This window comes from Desmodus rotundus, chromosome 6 (assembly GCF_022682495.2).
Source record: "Desmodus rotundus isolate HL8 chromosome 6, HLdesRot8A.1, whole genome shotgun sequence".
NCBI classification, from domain to species: domain Eukaryota; kingdom Metazoa; phylum Chordata; class Mammalia; order Chiroptera; family Phyllostomidae; genus Desmodus; species Desmodus rotundus.
In genome coordinates this window covers 76,892,631-76,911,590 of record NC_071392.1, presented here as the reverse complement: position 1 = coordinate 76,911,590, position 18,960 = coordinate 76,892,631, and the positions used below count along the sequence as shown (strand labels likewise).

Below are 18,960 nucleotides of genomic sequence, written 5' to 3'. Positions count from 1 at the left end.
TCTTCATTTAAACACGTTCTCAGAGGAGCCCTCGGTGGGCCAACTGGAGCTAACCAAGTTGGGCCCTGGAGTACTGGGGCTTTAAGTCGATCACAGCAGTGATTCAGAAGAGGCAGGACACAGTAGCACCCACATACTACACACCAGTCAAAGTTCAAAATGTTCTGCCCAGCACACGCCATTAACCCCTGACTCCAGCTTAGACACTGTTTTTGAGTATCTTCGTAGCAGTTCTGTTATCCCTTCCTGCGTCTTGGCCATGCCTGGTCTTTTCAACACACATCTTCTGCCCTCCCCAGACTCATATGTTGAGGCTCATATGTTAATCCCAACATGATGGTATTAGGAGGTGGGGCTTTTGGGAGTTCATTAGGTCATGTAGGTGGAGCTCCCATGAATGGGATTATTGCCCTTGTAAGAAGAGACACCGGACAGATGATCTTTGTCTTCATGTATGGATACAGCACAAAGGTGGTTGTCTGCATACCAGACACCAAATCTGCTGGCACCCTGGTGGTGAACTTCCTAGCCTCCAGAATGATGAGAAATAAATGTTTTCGATTAAGTCACCCAGTGTATGGTATTTGTTGTGGCAGCTCAAACAGACTAAGACACCTTCCCTCTGCCTTCTATGACAGCAATTTGGCTTCTGTGGGGCAGCCATGGTCTCTTTTTACCCCTTCTTGGAGATTTTGACCACAGCATTCCTCTCCTGTTTCAGTCCTCTCTCTAGTATTTGCCATTCTTCATTCCTGAGTATGATCATCTACCCTTCTTGGGTCCCTCCATGGCATCACACTTCTGATGGTGGCCTCCAAATTCCTTTCTGACTCTCTCCTACCTTTGATGGCCACCGGCAGCCACTTTTAGGACACAAAGTGGGCCCGTCATCTGTCAAAAGAGAGTAATAGTGGGGGAGCCAAGTAAAAAATAATTCCACATTTCCTCTATTCTAAGACCAATCTATTGTGTGATGCACCACCATTTAATTGCTGTTTTTAGAGCCCTCCTTCCTACAAACACTACCAAGTATCTATGAAACATATCTATTCAAGATAACTATTTTAAAACTACAAAAAATGTGAGGGAAATGCTACAACCGAATGGTTCTGTTTTTCAATTAACTATTAACATTAACTATGCCTCATTCAATAGCACTACCCCTTCTTTATAATATTCTTACTATACACATAAGCAAAAACCAAACAAAAACCCATTAATTGTCTTCAATACTTTCCACAGACCCTGGTTGTCTCCACATGTTAGCGCCTGGCATTATCTTCACAGGTTTGAGCCCTTCTTTTGAATGAGGTCTTGTTATATACTCTAACTCCTACCTTTCCTGTGTGTCCTTTAAAAATATGAGCTTATCTGGAACATCCGACCAAGATAGAGGCATAGGTAGATACGCTTTGCTTCCTCACACAACCAAAAGAAGAACAGCAAACTTAAAAAGAAAAAAGCAGCCCTGGTTGGTGTGTCTCAGTGGTTGAGTGCCGACCTACTAATCAAAAGGTCGCTGGTTTGAATCCCAGTCTGGAGCACATTCCTGGGTTGTGGGCCAGATCCCCAGTGGGGGCATACAAGAGGCAACCACACATTGATGTTTCTCTCCCTCTCTGTCTCCCTCCCTTCCCCTCTTTAAAAAATAAATAAAGTCTTTTAAAAATTTTTAAAAAATATTTAAAAACAAAAATAAAACCAACCAGAGCTGCCAGAAAATCAAACTGTATGGAAGTCTAACAACCAAGAAGTTAAAATAAGATACACTCATCCAGCCTGGTAGAAGGTGCTGAGACTGGCAGCCAGGGCAGAGAGGATGTGCGGCAAGGTGGCAGACCAGGCCAGGTGAGGCGGTGGCTTGGCGGACCAGGCAGACCAGGCAGTCCCACATTTTCTGTGGATAAGCCAGGAGGAACAACTGGGGAGCGAGACAGACAACACAACCCAGGGTTCCAGTACAGGAAACTAAAGCCTCAATGCCTCTGGCTGTAAAATCCTATGGGGATTGTGGCGGTGAGAGAAACTCCCAGCTTCACAGGAGAGTTTGTTGGAGAGACCCACAGGGTCCTAGAACATACACAAGCCCACCCACTGGGAATCAGCACCAGAAGGGCCCAATTTGCCAGTGGGAAGTGGGGGAAGTGACTGAAAGCCAGCCGAGAGCCCAATAAGTAGCAGCGTTCCTTTTCAGACCCTTTCCCCACATATAGCGTCACAACGCAGCAACGTGGGTTGCCCCATCCTGGCAAATACCTAAGGCTCTGCCCCTTAGAATGTAACAGGCAGGCAGAGACAAAAAAAAAAAAAAATGGCCCAAATGAAAGAACAGATCAAAGCTCCAAAAATAGAACTAAGTGGTGAAGAGATAGCCAGCCTATCAGATGCAGAGTTCAAAAACACTGGTAATCAGGATGCTCACAGAATTGGTTGAACTTGGTCACAAAATACAGGAAAAAGTGAAGGCTATGCAAATTGAACAAAGAAAAATATACAGGGAACCAATAGTGACAGGAAGGAAACCAGTACTCAAATCAATGATTTGGACCAGAAGGAAGAAATAAACATTCAACCAGAAAAGAATAAAGAAACAAGAATTCAAAAAAATGAGGAGAGGCTTAGGAACTTCCGTAACAACTTTAAACGTTCTAACATCTGAATCATAGGGGTTCCAGAAGGAGAAGAGAAAGAGCAAGAAATTGAAAACTTCTTTGAAAAAATAATAAAGGAGAACTTCCTTAATATGGCAAAGGAAATAGACTTCCAGGAAGTCCAGGAAGCTCAGAAGAGTCCCAAAAAAGTTGGACCCAGGGAGGAACACACCAAGACACATCACAGTTACATTACCAAAGATTAAAGATAAGGGGAGAATATTAAAAGCAGCCTGAGGAAAGGAGACAGTTACCTACAAAGGAGTTCCCATAAGGCTATCAGCTGATTTCTCAAAAGAAACTTTGCAGGCAAGAAGGGGCTGGAAAGAAGTATTCCAAGTCATGAAAGGCAAGGACCTACATCCAAGATTACTCTATCCAGCAAAGCTATCATTTAGAATGGAAGGGCAGATAAAGAGCTTCCCAGATAAGGTCAAGTTCAAGGAGTTCATCTTCACCCAGCCCTTATTATATGACATGTCGAAGGGACTTATCCAAGAAAAAGATCAAAACTGTGAACAGTAAATGACAACAAACTCACAACTATCAACAACCGAATCTAAAAAAACAAAAGCAAAAACTAAGCAAACAACTAGAACAGAAACAGAATCACAGAAATGGAGATCCCATGGGGAATCATCAGTGAGGAGGGGGAGGGGAGAGAATGGGGGAAAAGGTACAGGGAATGAGAAGCATAAATGGTAGGTACAAAATAGATGGAGGAGGTTAAGAATAGTATAGGAATTGTAGAAGCCAAAGAACTTATATGTATGACCCATGGACATGAACTAAGGGAGGGATTGCTGGAGGGAGAGGTGTGCAGGGCAGAGGAGAATAAAGGGGAAAAAATGAGACAACTATAATAGCATAATCAATAAAATATATTTTTAAAAAGAAGTAATTGCCAGTTACAGAAAGAGTCATGGGGATGTGAAGTATAGCATAGGCAATGTAATCAATAATATTAAATAACTATGAATGGTGTCAAATGAGCCTTATTGGGGGATCACTTCGTAAGTTATATAAATGTTTAATCATTCTGTTGTACATCTAAAACTGATATAATATTGTATGTCAACTGTAATTGAAAATTTTTCAAACAATTTTAGAAGAAAAGGAACATTGGTCAAAAAAGAAAAAAATATGAAGAAACTATGAACTGTACTTAATTTAAAAAATAAATAAAAATATGAGCTTATCAGGACGCTTCTTGAGCAGCCACGTTGACCTTTACCATATGCTTCCTTTTCTTCATGGAAATCATGGGTTTTATAAAAATTTAAGTTTCAAGTCATTTTACTCCTTTTGAGCTTTCTTTCTTAGTTCCTAGCCAGACAGAGCCTCGTGTCCATACCTTGTCTTAACTTACTCAAGTCTTCCTTGCGTCAGATTAGAAAGTACAGAATCACCTCCTCTGGCTATTAGAAATTCAAGGCTGCTGTGGTCACTTATCTTAAGTTGTTTGTCACTTCCACTTCACCAACACATTCTTCTTAGCTGGTTAGAATTAAGTACAGAATAGGAGCTCTTCAATAAGCAATTAATTTAAATTTAAGTCATGCCAACTTTATTTGATGCTCACGATCCCGCAGAATGAGTTTGTCAGTAGATGGTAGAGTTCTCCATTACCTCTAAATTATGCCCCTGTGCCAATAACTTTGTCATTGGCATTGGGAAAGCATTATTGATGTTGTCATAATATTACCAGGCTTGCTAGAACTAGTTGACAATGCATAGCCAGTGGGTTGAGAGTATGAGCCAGGACCAGGGTGTGGAGTGCTCCCAGGGCACGGGCTGTGAATACAGAAGCTGGCTTGGATTAGGGCCGCTGAGCTGTGTAAGACTTGATGTCTCACACCAAGGTAAAGTTCAGGAAGTCTTTCATGCTAAACAGTTGAGTGTGAAGGCTAAGTCACACGTGTACCAGTTTAAGGGGTGTGGGCAGCTGAATACAGCACTCTGGGGAAGAGGAAATGGTTAGAGATAAGCTAAAGAAGATGTCGGAGCCATGGTGAAGTAGGGCAGGGTTCAGGACGGGGTCCAGGACAGGGTCCCAGGTCTACAGGGAGACGGGTATTCATGGCAGAGTGACCAGAGACTGAAGCGTGGAGGTCAAGGTGGAAGTCCAGAATTAGACAAACACTGGAGTGAGAGGCATAACAGGAGGGAGCTGCAGGTGTCTAAGGCTCACAGCTGACCTCGCTGAAGGAAGCACTGATGATCCACTTCCTTCCCAGTCAGGATTGCAGCTAAGTACTGGGGAGGCTGGAGAGCTAGACCTATAGGTGGAGCTCCGAAGACAACCCAGCAGCTGGTTACTAGGGAAGCAAAGGCAAGACAACTGTCCAGCTGTCTTATGTATGCTCCTGTGACAATGTCACTTCTGCTTTTACTTTCACCCAGACCTTTTCTACCAGTCATCAATCCTCAGGTTTGTGAGTTTCCATTTGTGTTCGTAAGTTCTTCACTCACTCTGCTTCGCCTTTTGATCGTGTGCTTCTTTGGAACAAATTATATACCTTTGTGTTGGTGGAATACAGCAACAGCTCCCGTTAACTGATTACTTACCATGTACCGGGTACCGTGCTAGCTGATTTACAAGCACTGTCTTATTTAATTCCCACAACTTCCTTAAGAGGTGGGTATTTTTATCCCTGTTCTAAAAAGAGGAAACTGAAGCTTATATGGTCACACATCTGGGACACAAAAAAGCTCAGATTTAAACTTAGTTTTGTCTACCTCCCTATCTGTTGCTTAAGTGACTACATTTATACTGTGATGTGTCCAAACAATTCTCACTGGTGCCTATCAGCCACTAGATATTTCATCTATCTGTCAGTCTGTCTATCTATCATCTCTCCCCTTTTATCACTAACTGTGTAGCAGTATGCACTATGAAAAAAGTAGATCATTAATAATACTTACTGAATGAATTTAACGTAGTTTTAAAATGTGATTAGAACTCCCATATCCTCTCTTGGTTTGGGTATTTATGAAGTCAATTAGTAAGAATTCTTCAGTTTGCTCTATAAAAATATTACATTCATGCACATTCATTCATTTCAAGGAAGAGAAGGGGCAAAGTGTTAAATGAGTACTAAACCACGGAGACAAAGTTTATTTCCAAATAAGTCAGATGTAGGCAAATGAGTTGATATGTTCCAATAAACTCGAGAAGTTAAAATAAACGGGGCATACCTGTATATAACAGATTACTTTCTTCACAAGTGTGAATCTGAAAATCTTTCTTAAGACATGATTTTCATGCTGCCTAAATCAGAAGGTGCCAAACTACTGTCCACTAGCTAAACCCACCCCACCCCATATTTTTGTATGGCCTACAAGCTAAGAATGATTTTCAGATTTTTACGTAGCTGAAAAAGATCAAAAGAAGAATACTATTTGGCCCTGCTTGGTGTGGCTCAGTTGGTTGGAGCTTTATCCTATAAACCGAAATGTCATGGATTCGATTTTTCAGTCAGGGTACATACCCAGGTTGCAGGTTTGATCCCTGGCTGGGGAGCAAATGGAAGGTAAGAGATCAATGTGTCTCTCTCATATCAATATCTCTCTCTCTCTTTTTTAATCTCTCTCCCCCTGCCTTCCTCTCTCTCTAAAAGCAGTGAAAAAATTTTTCTCGAGAGAGAATTAAAAAAAACAACACTATTTCATGACACAGGAAAGTTATATGAATGCTAATCTCAGTGTCCATAAATAAAGTTTAATTGGCAGAAGCCCTGCTCATTTATTTACTCATTGTCTATGACTGCTTTCACTCAACTGCAATGGCAGGGTTGAGTAGCTGAGACAGAGACTGTATGGCCCACGAAGCCTCAAATATTTCCCACCTGGCCCTTTCCAGAAACATTTTACTACCCCTGGTCTCACTAAATAATTCAGAATGTCATAACATTTTAAAGACTGTTTCAACTACATCTACTAATTTTAGTTTCTAGTTCAAGGACACTACCAAAAGGTCATGGTATCTCTGTTGTTATATAGATTTCCATGTTGCCAGGACAAAGTCAAAACCTTTTCTCCTTTTGCAGTCTCTACATTCTCTCCTAATAGCACCTTTCTGCAGAAACAGTAACCAATTGAGAAGCTGGTGGTTTCTCTTGGAGGTAACACATCTCTTCCTGCCAAAAGTCATCATTTTCTCTGATGGGAAACTAGGGCTGGGCATCCTCATGAGAGGTTACGGTGTGTTACAGAACTGTAGTGGTGCTGAAATGGATTCTCCAGACTCCATCAACTGATTTAAGGTGGTAGGATAGAGTCAGACAGACAAGGAAAAGCAAATTGCTCTTTCTGTCATCACCCAGGACCGAAATAAAGACAAAAATGACTCAGAGTTACCAGACGCAGGTGAATATTACTTCCCAAAATGTTTTCAGAAGGCTCTTAACATCGCAACAACATGGCACTGTGAGCGCTCAATCAGTGTGTTAGTTCAAGAGCAAAATCAAGGGAGCAGAACCTCCTTCTTTTTCTAAGATCAGGTTTGGTTTGCAATGGAGTTCAAGGGCATCTGTCTTTTTATTTATTTATTTATTTATTTACTCACTCACTCTTTGGGACCCAAAGACACATTCTATTATCTTTCTGTATCTCTGCCTGTCTGTCTCTGTGAAGTATTTCTTTTTTCAATTTAATAGAATTTTGGTTATTATTTATTATGTGATACACAGGACAAGCCTCAAGGATACAAAAATAAGTAAAATAATCCCAACTTTCAAGGAATTTAGGGTTGATGAGAAAAACAAGTTATAATGACCTTCTTGGACCTTTTGGCAACATTTAACATGTTCTTCTTTAGCATGTTCTTCTCTTGCTTTCTTTGGCCCCATAATCTCCTGGTTTTATTTTTCTGGTTTCTGATTCCCAGTCTCCATTGTCAGCTCTTTCTTTTTTATCCAATCTCTAAATGATCAGAGCTTAGTCCTGAGCCTGCTTTTCTTATGATTCCATCTACCCTCTTTAAACAATCTTCTTCCAAACTCACAAATCCAGTGCCAGCAGTTCTTCTGACTTAAGACCTGTATTACAGGTCTGCAGAAGTCATCACCACTGTTTTTCTCTCTTCCCCAGAACTGTGTCACTGTCCCAGGATTGTCCATCTTGGTGACTGACACCTATACGCATGCATCTGACCTTGGGCGAATTCTCAAGTCAACCATGACATTACCTCCCTCTCTACAACTCACTGTTTCCATTGAATCATCTAGTTCTTTAAAATAAAGAACTAGAGATATATTTTCTAAAATATATCTTTGTTATATTTTCCTATTACCATTTAGTCCCCTTGTAACATCCTACCCCCAGCAATCACCACCCTGTTGTCCATGCCTATGAGTCCTTTCTCTTTTTTGCTCAATCCCTGTACCCCCTAACCACCCCCGAACCTCCCCGCAACTCCACTTCTAAGAATATACCCAAAAGAACCCAAAACACTAATTCGAAAGAACATAAGCACCCTTATGTTCATTGCAGCATTGTTTACAATCGCCAAGTTATGGAAGCAACCCAAGTGTCCATCAAAAGATGAGTGGATAAATGACTATGGGACATTTACACAATGGAATGCTACCCGGCTGTAAAAAAGAAGAAAATGTTACCCTTTGCAACAGCATGGATGGACCTGGAGAACATTATGCTAAGTGAAATAAGCCAGTCAGAGAAAGACAAATACCATATGATTTCACTCGTATGTGGAATTTAACGAACAAACTGAACTAACAAGCAAAACAGAGACAAACTCATCGATAAAATAACTCTTAACTCTGACCATTCCTCTTCCTCTACATGCCACCGCCCTACTCCGGGAAGCCATCCTCTCTGACCTGAATCACTGAAGTACTGTTTCAACTGGTCTCTCCGCACCTGCTCTCTCCCTGCTCTATTTTCACTTCTCACAGACGTTTTCAGATAAAAAAAAAGTTAATAATCTTTAAAAAGAAACACAATGCTAGCAAAATACATGGTGTTCTTCATCTTGTTATTTTTTTACACAGCAATATATCACGAAGATCTTCTCACGTCAGTACACCTAAAACTGCCTCCAAAGTTTTTAACAACTGCCTACCTTTCACCTGTATAACTGTACCATGATCTATTTAATCACTTCTCTGTCAATGGGCATGACGGTTGTTTTGTCTTTAGCATAAAAGCTTCAGTGAAGATCCTAGATGAGTCATCCTTCGATATGTGTGTGAATGCACCTATCAGAAAACTATAGAAAGGTGGAATTGCTAGGTTGAAGGTTTTGTGCATTTAAAATTTAATAAATACTGCCATGTTGCCCTCCATAGAAGTTGTACCGATTTTCACTCCTACTGACAATGTTTGCCTTCTTCCTAGCATGGCGAACAAAGTATGCTGTTAAAGTTTTTGATTTGTGTCAAAGGAATATGTAAAAACTACATCTCATTGTGTTGTGATTTGTGTATCTCTTGTTATGAAAAAGGATGAGCATTTTTACATATTTTAAAGATCCATTTGCATTTCCTTAACTGCAAACTGTCAAACACTTTGCCCACTCTCCCAGGGTTTTTAATTCTTTTCTTATTGATTTGTAGGAGTGCTTTGATTTCTTATTAAACAACCTAATATCCGGGGTCTTTCAGGTACTCTAGTAAAGTCACAATTTGGCCATTTTTCCCTAATAATAATCAAATGCTAACTTCATTACAGGGAAGCCTACATGAAGAGGTCATATGTAGAGGTTATAAATTGATTTGCAGAAGTCCTGACTTCCTGATAATAACCTGACAAGGCTGCCTTATGCCTATAACTGCACTATTTAATTTAATTTTACTGACAACCCATATTCACAAAGTGAACCTCAGAAATATGAATGCCCAATGTCACACAGCTAGTAACTCTTCTACTTCTGGAGTCTTAAAAACCTACTAATCCATCATTCATGGCCATTCCTCAACCACACCAGGCTTTGATCCTTGATGCCTACAATTCTAATAATCTGTTTGTCCTCTTTTTCCTTCTATAAACATCCAGTGAACATTTTTAAGTGTCTACTATGTGGCAGGAATCCTCATAGGGTTTAAACTTTAGAGGGGTTCTTAACCATAAACAATAAAAACAAATAGTAATTAAGTTTTACATAGGATGTTTGGGAAGGTGGACAGAGAAGGATACTTTAGTAAGGGCAGCAAAGGCCTCTTGGAGGAGGCAACATTTAAACGGAGATTAGAATGAAAAAAAGAGTATTCCAGGAACAGGAAATATCTGGGATGAGTCCTTTAAAACAAGAGCAAATCCAATGTGTCTGAGGAGTAGAACAAAGGCCAGTGTGATTAGAGTCGAGGGAGAGTGGTGGGAGAGGGAGAGTGGTGGGAGACGAGATTGAAGAGGTGGTCTGGGTTGCCACCCAGGGCTTTGTAGGCCAGCAAAGGGGTCTGGACTTTAGTCCAAGTGCAATCAGAAGACATGGAAGAGTCGCAAGATGAGAAGCACTAAGATCTGATTTATATTTTATGCTTCCTGTCACTCTGGCTGTGCTGTGGAGAATAGGAGCAAGAGTGGAAGCAGGAAAACCAATTAGAAAGCTATTTACAGAAGCCCAGAAGATGGTGCTTGTGTTAGGGCGGTAGCGGTACAGATAGAAAGAAACAGATTGTGGAAATGTTTTGGAGGTAGGGTTGACCTGAATTCCTGATAGACTGGATGTGAGGACTGAGGGAAGGAGACACATCATGAATGTCTGCGTGTCCGTCTGCTTTTGACTTGAGCATTGGGTGAATGGTCACGCCATTTAATTTGAAGGAGAAGGTTTCAAAGAATAAAATTTGTGTTACTGTATTATTTCCTTCTTTCCCTATGCTGCCTTAACAGACCATGATTTTATTCTCTTCCCGATACCTTTATCCTCCCCCACCCAGTTGCCCTTTAGTTCTTCTTATCCAAAAGAACTTCCTCTACCTCCTCTACTCCTCAATCCACTGCAATCTGGTTACCACCCCAATAAACTCCTTCTTGCCAAACACAACAATGACCTCCTTGTTGCTAAGTCCGAGGACTTTCAGTCCTCATTTTTCTTGACCTTTCTCTAGCATTTAATGCTGTTGACAATTCCTCACTTGGCTTCTCTGAAGCTACTTGTTCTGGTCCTGCTCCTTCTCTGGGTGTTCTTCCTTTGTAGGTTTCTTTCCTCATCTTTTAAATGTGGGCATTTTCATAAGGTTCCAGAGTACGTGCTCTTGTCTTCTTATGCTGTACCTTTTCTGTTGGGGATTTCATCTGCTTCCATAAACCATCACATGCTGCTGGTTCGAGCACAGATCCCCCTTCTGACTTCTAGACTTCCCTGTTCAGTTAGGCCATAGAAAGCTTCATTTTGATATCCCATGGACACTTCAAAATCAACATGTTTCAAATTAAACTAATCACCTTCCCTTCTCAACCTACACTTCCTCCTAAAGTCCCCATCTTGGCAAAGGGTACCACTGTCCTCCCATTTACCTAGTTATAAATCTTCTATTCCTAACACTGCAGATACAATCAATAATAACATTCAGTTGCCTCTATATCTTAAATGTTTTGAATCCTTCTTCTCTACTTACATTCTTGCTGCCTCAGTTTAGATGTCCATCATTTCTATCCTTCAATGCTAATCTCCTACCTAGTCTCCCTACTTATAGTGTTACTCACACTAATAAATTCTCCAAACTGCAGTGATCTTTCTAAAATGCACATACTTAAAACTCATGAGTGGTCCTCCATTGGCCTTACGATAAATGGAAAATTCTTAGACATACCAGACCTTGCTGATCTTTCTGGGAGCATCCTTCAGTACTTCTGGCACGCATTTGTACAATGTGTTTACTGAGAACCTACTACTTCCCTGGGCACTGTTCTTCCCCCTCAACATTCTGGGTACACCTTTTTACCTCCAGGACTTTACACATAGTACTTTATTTACCTGGGATACATTTCTCTTTAACTTGCCCATTTGTCTGGATTCCTCCTACTTATCTTGCAGAATTCCTTTCCAAATTCACCTTCTATGGTTTGGGACCCTGACTATGGGAGTCACAGTTCAGTACCCCTCCAACGAGCTCTCTTGTTGGCATCATCTCACTGCTGTGCACCCAGCTCCGTACTCATCTGTCGCGCCATTATACTGTCAGGGCCTTTGGAGCAGACTGTCTTATTCAACTTTGTATTCCCAGTGCCTAGCACAGCACCTGACTGAGCGGGCATTCAGTAATGAATAAATACGGCGGCAGAGTTGGGTTTCAAAGTCAGGTCTTTCCTCCCGGCACAAATCTCACATTTGTTTATGCTACTTCTTAACATCGTGAACCTGAAATTTTCAAACGTTTGCGCTAGGTATATTTTTGCCTATCACTAATTAAAATACCGGTAAATAGATTATTAGCTCTGGGAGGATTCAGTTGTTTATTTCATATGTAGCCCTTCCTCATCATTCCATTGTTTTGCTTATAAACATATTTTGGGTTAACTAAATCAGAAATGACTGAAAGCCCTCTCTATACAATTTTATATCCTTTCTGTTGCTCCTACAACACCACCACGCAAGCAGAGAGCAAGTACATTGAGAGTACGTTCGATGTCATTGGACTGTCGGGCAATTGACACTAAAAAATGATGCATCAACAACAAATCATTTCCCACTTCAATTTCCTCCAAGGTCTCTATGGAGAGATATTAAAGTTTCAGTGTCAAAATTTAACATTGCAAAATCCAGCTAAAATTGAAATTTTTATGTAGTGAGTTCAATCTAATCACAGAGTTTTGCAAACGGAAGGCAGCTTGGACATCTTTTCAGTCCATCCAGCACTGTTGTTGAGCTTCTATGAGGAAACTGCCAGGAGAAGACCTGGACTGGCTCATCCACGGTCATAGGTCAGTAGGAGAAGTGGGAGCGAATTTGCTAACTTTCAGTCTGCTGACTTTTCCTCACTGCCATAGACACCCCATATTTTCCACCTAAACAAATGATCGACATCAGAACCCGCTGCACTGTTTACATATGCTTATCTTTATGATATTGCCCTTGTGATATCCTTGTTCTAGAGAGGAAGGAACTGAAAAAAAAAGAGCGAGGGACAGAGGGCACTGGTAAAAGAGGCAGTTAGTACACAGGGATGGGCTCCTGTTTGCAGTGCAGCCTTGTGATCACACTCTGTTCCCGGAGCGCCCCAATGCTCGCTCAAGCTTATTCGTGCTCCTGGGGCCTGGATGCCATCCAATTCTACGCCTTATTTGGTCTAAAAGATTTCCCCCAGCTTCCATGTGTATTTCTTGAGCTTCGTTTTAGAAATATCATCCTTAAATTTCTCTACTCGAGTTAGTTTAGTTTCTACTGCTGAGGCATGAAGATTCTGCGCAAAAGAAAATAAAGATGATGGGTTTTTCTAGGCTGTATATTTCAAGAATGTTTTTTTTTTTCCCCCTCAAATGGCAACTGTCTGGCTACTTTATTCCTCAAATGATGACGTTTTCCATGGGAATTAGTATTTAATTGGGCTAATTTGTTTTCACTGAAAGCAGATTTCTTTCCAAGAGGATCAGTGTGATAATGTTTGACCAGCTAGTGCTACGAGACCAAATATAAACTAGTTCTGAGAAACAGGAAGTGAACCTGACTGGTCTAGTCTGCGTGTCCCTGGCAGTGACGCACATGCAGAAATCGAATTAGGAAAACAAGATGTGTGGGTGTGAGGCAATCGATAATAATCCAGGAGGCTACAACACAGCAAGAACACTTTTAACCAGATGCCATTCATTTTCATGCACCCTGAAAAGTTTGACTTCCACAGAACACACTAGTGATTAGAGAGCAGATGAGCCTGGGGTTCCCTAGCAACAGCAAGTGCCTTTGAGACGGTCATTAGCCTTTCTGTTAATCCCGCCAACCCCTTACTTTTCCAAACATATGACTGACATTAAAAAAAGAAGAAGAAGATATTTTAGAAAGTTCTTTGAAATTTCCAGGAGTGAAATGGAAAGGAATGATACTACTAATAAAAAGGTTTCCCTGAGAATTGCACTCAGGTGAAGTAAGTGAAGTTCGGATGTGCCCAGCCTGCCCCTGCGTTCACTGCTCTCGGTTAGCTCTGTGTTTTTGAGCCCCCCGTGGCAAAGGGCAGCGGAGGTGAAACTGTTCAGAGTTCAGAGCGGCCCCCTCCTGCAACGTGGATCACGGTCGGACCATGGGGTGAACAGCGGGGTCCACACTCTGTGTTGGGTGGAGGCTGATGGGGGTGTAGGGGAGGGCATCTACGCGCATCGTCTTTTCTCCCTTTTAAGCAGAATAAATCACCCTGGTTGAAGGAGGGTGGTGAGGGGGATGAAGCTATTTTTCCTATTGATTGTTTAATTGCACCAGTGGCTGTTTGTCTGAGGCCCCTGGCCAAGAGCATTATTTTCATGGCTAAAGTGAGGCTGGGCAGGTTTCCATACCCTCCCCTAGTTTCAAACAAGACAACTCATACAGCTCAGCCAGGCTAGAGGAATATGTATGGTATACGTTGAGTTTTGCTACGCAGCTGTACCCTAAAAGGCCAGGGCAGGTGGGCTGGCGGGTCTCAGACCCGAATGACTGCCCCTAGGTCTGTCTTGGGTTCGGGATGCACCACTCTTCTGTGTGGCCGGAGTCAGCTGCGGGCCGTTATTCGAATGGTAATTATCGCTGCGTTTTTCTGGTCATCCTCATTATGGCCTGGGTTCTTTTCAGCTGGACACTGGGATCCTGCAGTTTGGCCCGGGTGACTCCTGGTTCTCCCCACCTCCCCACCTAACCCCCCTGCGCGCTCCCTTCCCAAGGCGACCACCTGCGCCGCCCCACTTACCATCTGCCCCGCGGGGAGGGCCCCTCAGGGTACCGGAGCCCTCCCTGCTCCCGGGCGGCTCTGGGGGAGCTCGGTGTTTGCCTCCAGCCCTTCGCTACCGGAGAGATCAGGTTCCTCCCCTCCTCCCCCTCCAGCGCCGGCCGCCCTCCTTCTTGCATGACACAGCAGAACCGCAGCTGCTGCAGCAAGTCCCAACCATCCGCCCAGGAAGCGCCGCCACCCGGGCTCAGGAGGGGCGGAGGGAGGCGAGGCAGGGGGCCACCGCCGAGGGGGGGTTCTTGCCCCGACTTTGCACCACACACTCCTTTCCCCCGCCCTGGGGCACGGGCACAAACTCTGGCTAAAGCCGACCAGGCCGAGCAGTTGAGGAATGCTGGGTTTGGCGTCAGAAGAGATGAGACCAGAGAGAAGGGTGTGAAGGAGACCCCAGTAGGGACAGGGTATTGCAGGTAAAGAAGGGGAAGAAGAGGCCGAGAAGTCAAGGGCCAGCTGTGAAGGAAATAAAGGAGGTCAAAGAGAGGTAAGGGGGCAGAGTTGCTGAGAAGGGAGACCCAGCTGGAAAGGGGGGTGGGGTGGGGTGTGGAGTGGGGGGAACTGCCGGGGAAAGAGGACGGGGAGGGAGTTTTGGGGGAGGCCTGAGCTAAGCACCCAAGCAACACGGGGGCTGAATTGGGAGGCAAGGGCTGAAAAGGGGAGAGGGATGGGAGAATTACGCATTAGATAGGAAGGTAAAAATTGGGGGCTGTATTATGGAATTATTAGAAGGGATGTAGTGGAGCTCATTCATCATGGCTGATGAGGTAAAGTGATGAGGTGGGAAGGGACACAGTGAAGGCAAAGCCAAAAGAAAGGATGATCTTCCACCCCACTCTTCACTTGTCTGCGAAGTTTTAAACAATTCTGCCAATCCAAACAGGGAGTTTTCCTTATAAATGGAAAAGCATGAACTGAAGTATAGAAATAGCTATTTAACTTAGGTTTACAGGATACAATCCCCGTGGTCCACACAAACTTTAAGGCAGAGATTTGAGTTATAGTCATTAGCCTGTAAAGGGGCTGTGAGTCAATACCGAAGGCACTCAAAAAACTGATGTTACAGTGTCCGCACATCACTGGACTTGAATGAGGCTTTCAAAGTGTTTGCTAAATGTTAGAAATGGTGACAAACTTATTGGCAAAAATGCATAGGCTTTCCTCTCTCTCTCTCTCTCTCCACATCCCCACCCCCCTATAATTTCTAGTGTCTATGTAAAGTATGATTAAGGGAAAATAGATATTTCTGATTATTTTATTTCCCACCAACCACATTCCATGCATTTTACAGCAGACCAGCTGCTTCTCACCATTTCAAAGAATGTGGTCAGAAAGTAATGAAAAAACTGCCACTTTGGTTTTGTCTGTACCTTCCAGGTCATATCTTCGTACCTCACTTCCTGACACAAACAAGTTTTCACTGTTGTCAGCAACAAAGCCCTAATATAGCTGCGGAAGAGAAAAACTGCATCGCATTTTGCCTCCTGCAAGCATCACCCACAGTTACCAGAGGAATGTAATTCCAGAAAGCTTTAAAGCTGGTGGTGATGGTAATTATGTATCCGATGCCTGATTCTATTTCTGTTATTATTGTTTTGTCATTTCTGTTCTTCTACCCAAGAGCTGGCTAGACTTACCCAGGTACAAATCCGGCTTTTCTGTTTGACTTGGTAACATTTAATCAGACCTAACAGAGAACTCATTGCTCTTGTGGAAAATAAAGTCGGAGCCACGAAATGTCATTTTAACAGAGCGTGGGTTTTGTGACTGTGGCAAGGATTTAAGGACGCTCCTTCTGTTCGGCTTCCTATGCGATGAGCAAAGGCTGCGCGCACGCACAGACGCCACAGCTCCCGGATGCCCTGGCTGCCTTATCTGGACTTCGGCAGCGCCAGAAGCCGCTCCGGGATGCTGCGAGGGGCTCTCGGTGGGTGGTGGTACAAACGCCGCGTCCTCCGCCGCCAGTCCTGCTGCTGTGGTTGCCGCTGCTGCTGCAGTCACGTGGGAGCCCCTTTAAGTTTCCATAGAGAAGCCTCTCCGGTGTCACATGATGGACATGATATAATGAAACAACGTTGTGGAGAGGAAAGCATTAGGGGAGCCCAGGCTACGAAAACAAGTGAGTGAGAAGAGGTGGGAGGAAGAGAAACTACGCCACCTCCCCTGCAGCCGAGCCGCGCGCAGCAGCAGCCCGCGAGGAGAAGGGGGCGACGCCTGGAGGTGGGGGGGCGCGCAGGGAAACCGGGTCCTCAGCCTCGGTCTGGAGACCCCGCCGCCCACCGCAGGGAGAAGAACTTTTAGCCGGCAGCCTCGGCCAGCACTGCACCTGTCTCGGGAGCCTTCATCGCTCCCCGTGATAACCAAAGGGAAATTCGAGAAGAACATGCTCTACAAATGTACATGCGCATCGTTTTCCCCCTCGCGTCTCGCTCCGGAGGAAGGAAAGAGAAAGGGATTTAAGCAGCAGCGTGTGTTCAGCCCCAAAGGTAAGTTCTGAAAGGTGGGGGGGGGGGCGGGGAGCCGGGCCCAGGGCAGCACTTTGGGATGGGAATTCTGTTCTCCACTTAGACCTTTCGGGGGGAACGAGGCGTCCGCTCGCTGCCAGCGAGGAGGATGGGTCCGGTGGTCCAGCAGAAACCTTTCCACTGCGGGCGCTGTTATTTCCTCTTTCGCACGCCCCAAGGTTCCACCCTCGGGCTCCCCGGGGGCCCCCTGCCTGCCCTCGGGAGGGGGCCGCAGGTCACGGCCGGTCGCTCGGGAGCCGGGCGAGGGAAGGTGGGGGTCGTAGCGTTTCCCGGGAATGCCGGGGCGATTTCGCCATGTTTGTGTTGCTCCGAGCACTTTTCTCCCCTTTGAGGTGGCTAGATGCCACATGGCTCCTCCGGAGCTGCCGGGTTGAGAGTGTGGTGTTTTTTTTTTTTTTTCAATGTCCGCATTCCAGCTAATGTTGCGCAGATAAAATTCAAACTTGAGGTAAACAGAAGAAGAGGAGGAGGGGAGGGAGGGAGGCTGTTTCCATTTCGAGATCCCACCTCTTCACTCCGCGGAGACCAACATCCCGAACCTCGAGAGCACTCGCTCGTTTCTCCCACCAACCCCACCTTGCTGTCTACCAGAAATAAGGCGCGCTCGGGGGTGGGGGGTGCTTACAGAGGACGCGGCGCCTGGGTTCTTAAAGGGAGAAGCGCCCGGCTCTCGGGCCTCCTGCTACTCCTTTCGCTAGGAGGGACGTAGGATGCCTTGCTTTGCTCGGGAGCTGCGGGACGGGAGGACAGCGCTCCCGGGCGGGGCGAGGGGGATGCCTGTCCCCTCTCACTCCCTCTTGATCTGGGGGACCAGACGGTATCGCTCCCACCGCGGCGGGGCGCGGGCTCCTGCGGGCGGGCGGAGTGGGTCCCCAGGTGGCCAGAGGGCAGGTGGAGTAGCAGGTGTGGTGGTGGGTGGGCATTTCTATTTGTAAATTGCATCGGGGGAGACCAGGGAAGTGGGAAGGCAAGTGGAAGGGCAGAGCTGCGTCTTGTGTTTGGGGAATTAGGGAGAAAATTCAGTACATTCCCACCCTGCCCCTACCCCGGGTTTAAGTATCTGATTTAGCTGGAAGCTAGGCTGAAGGGTGAGTGGGGATGCTTTAAGGGTGAGGTGAGCTTCGTCATGTGGAAAGCTAGCTTTCTGACAGCTTCTCCCTGCACCCCGGCAAGAGAGAGGTGGGCTGGGTGGTCCGAAAGGGGTGGCGTCCCGCGGGGTGGGAGCCGACACGGGGTCCCGAGGTGCGGGAGGGTCCGCAGCCCTTGGCGCGGGGGAGTGCCGTGCCAGGGAGGAGGCGGCCACGTGAGGGTGGTCTGCGGAAGCACTGGAGCTGAGACCGGAGGGCGAAGTGCGTAGCAGAGTCGTGAAGGGGGCTGACACGAAGCCGCCGTGGGTGGCGGGCTGAGAGGAGCGCAGACTCGCGCGAGCCCGACCCCAGAGCCGTGGCGACGGTTTTATTGCGAGCAGCGTCCCGGCCCGCGGGTGGGTGCGCACTCCAAGGCCCTCTCCCGGGAGACCGTTTCCGGGCGGGGACCGCCCGGAGTAAAGTCGGTAAACAGGGTGGCGCCCTCTGCCCTCACGCCCCTGGTCTGCCTGGGCGCGCGGCCCGCGGCGCGGCCCCGGCGCCGGGCAGTGGCGGCGGGGGCGCGCCCGTTCCCCGCCACCCCCGCGCGCCCCGCCGCCGCCACCGCCGCCCGGCTGCCAGGCCTCCTCTGTTTTTGTTTTGTTGGAGTCCGCGTGCAGCTGGCGCGTGTCGAGTCACGTGCCGTGGGCGGGAGGGGAGGGCGCTGTGACGCACGGTCCCGAGGGCCTGGCGTCCTCGGAGGCTGCGGGGGAAGGTGCGAGGGGGCGTGTGCCCCAGACAGTTCCCGGTTGCGCCGGGGGTCAAGTTGAACCTCCGTGAGCGGTATGCG

The 18,960-nt window shown here is 45.7% G+C and overlaps 1 protein-coding gene and 1 long non-coding RNA gene across 23 annotated transcripts in view; one reads left to right on the top strand and one right to left on the bottom strand.

Annotated features, from left to right (window-relative positions):
* Positions 1-14,640, bottom strand: part of MKLN1 (muskelin 1) — a 322,457-nt gene extending 307,817 nt beyond the window's left edge. For both annotated transcript variants that reach the window (XM_071221698.1, XM_071221699.1), the window contains exon 1: positions 14,489-14,640. The gene's annotated coding sequence lies outside the window, so the exon portion shown is untranslated. The remainder of the gene's footprint in view (positions 1-14,488) is intronic.
* A 1,775-nt stretch (positions 14,641-16,415) lies between these two features.
* The window catches only part of LOC112299748 (uncharacterized), a 198,199-nt gene continuing 195,654 nt past the window's right edge, over positions 16,416-18,960 (top strand). For all 21 annotated transcript variants that reach the window (XR_011651337.1, XR_011651333.1, XR_011651326.1 and 18 more), the window contains exon 1: positions 16,416-17,007. This is a non-coding gene — a long non-coding RNA (uncharacterized lncRNA). The remainder of the gene's footprint in view (positions 17,008-18,960) is intronic.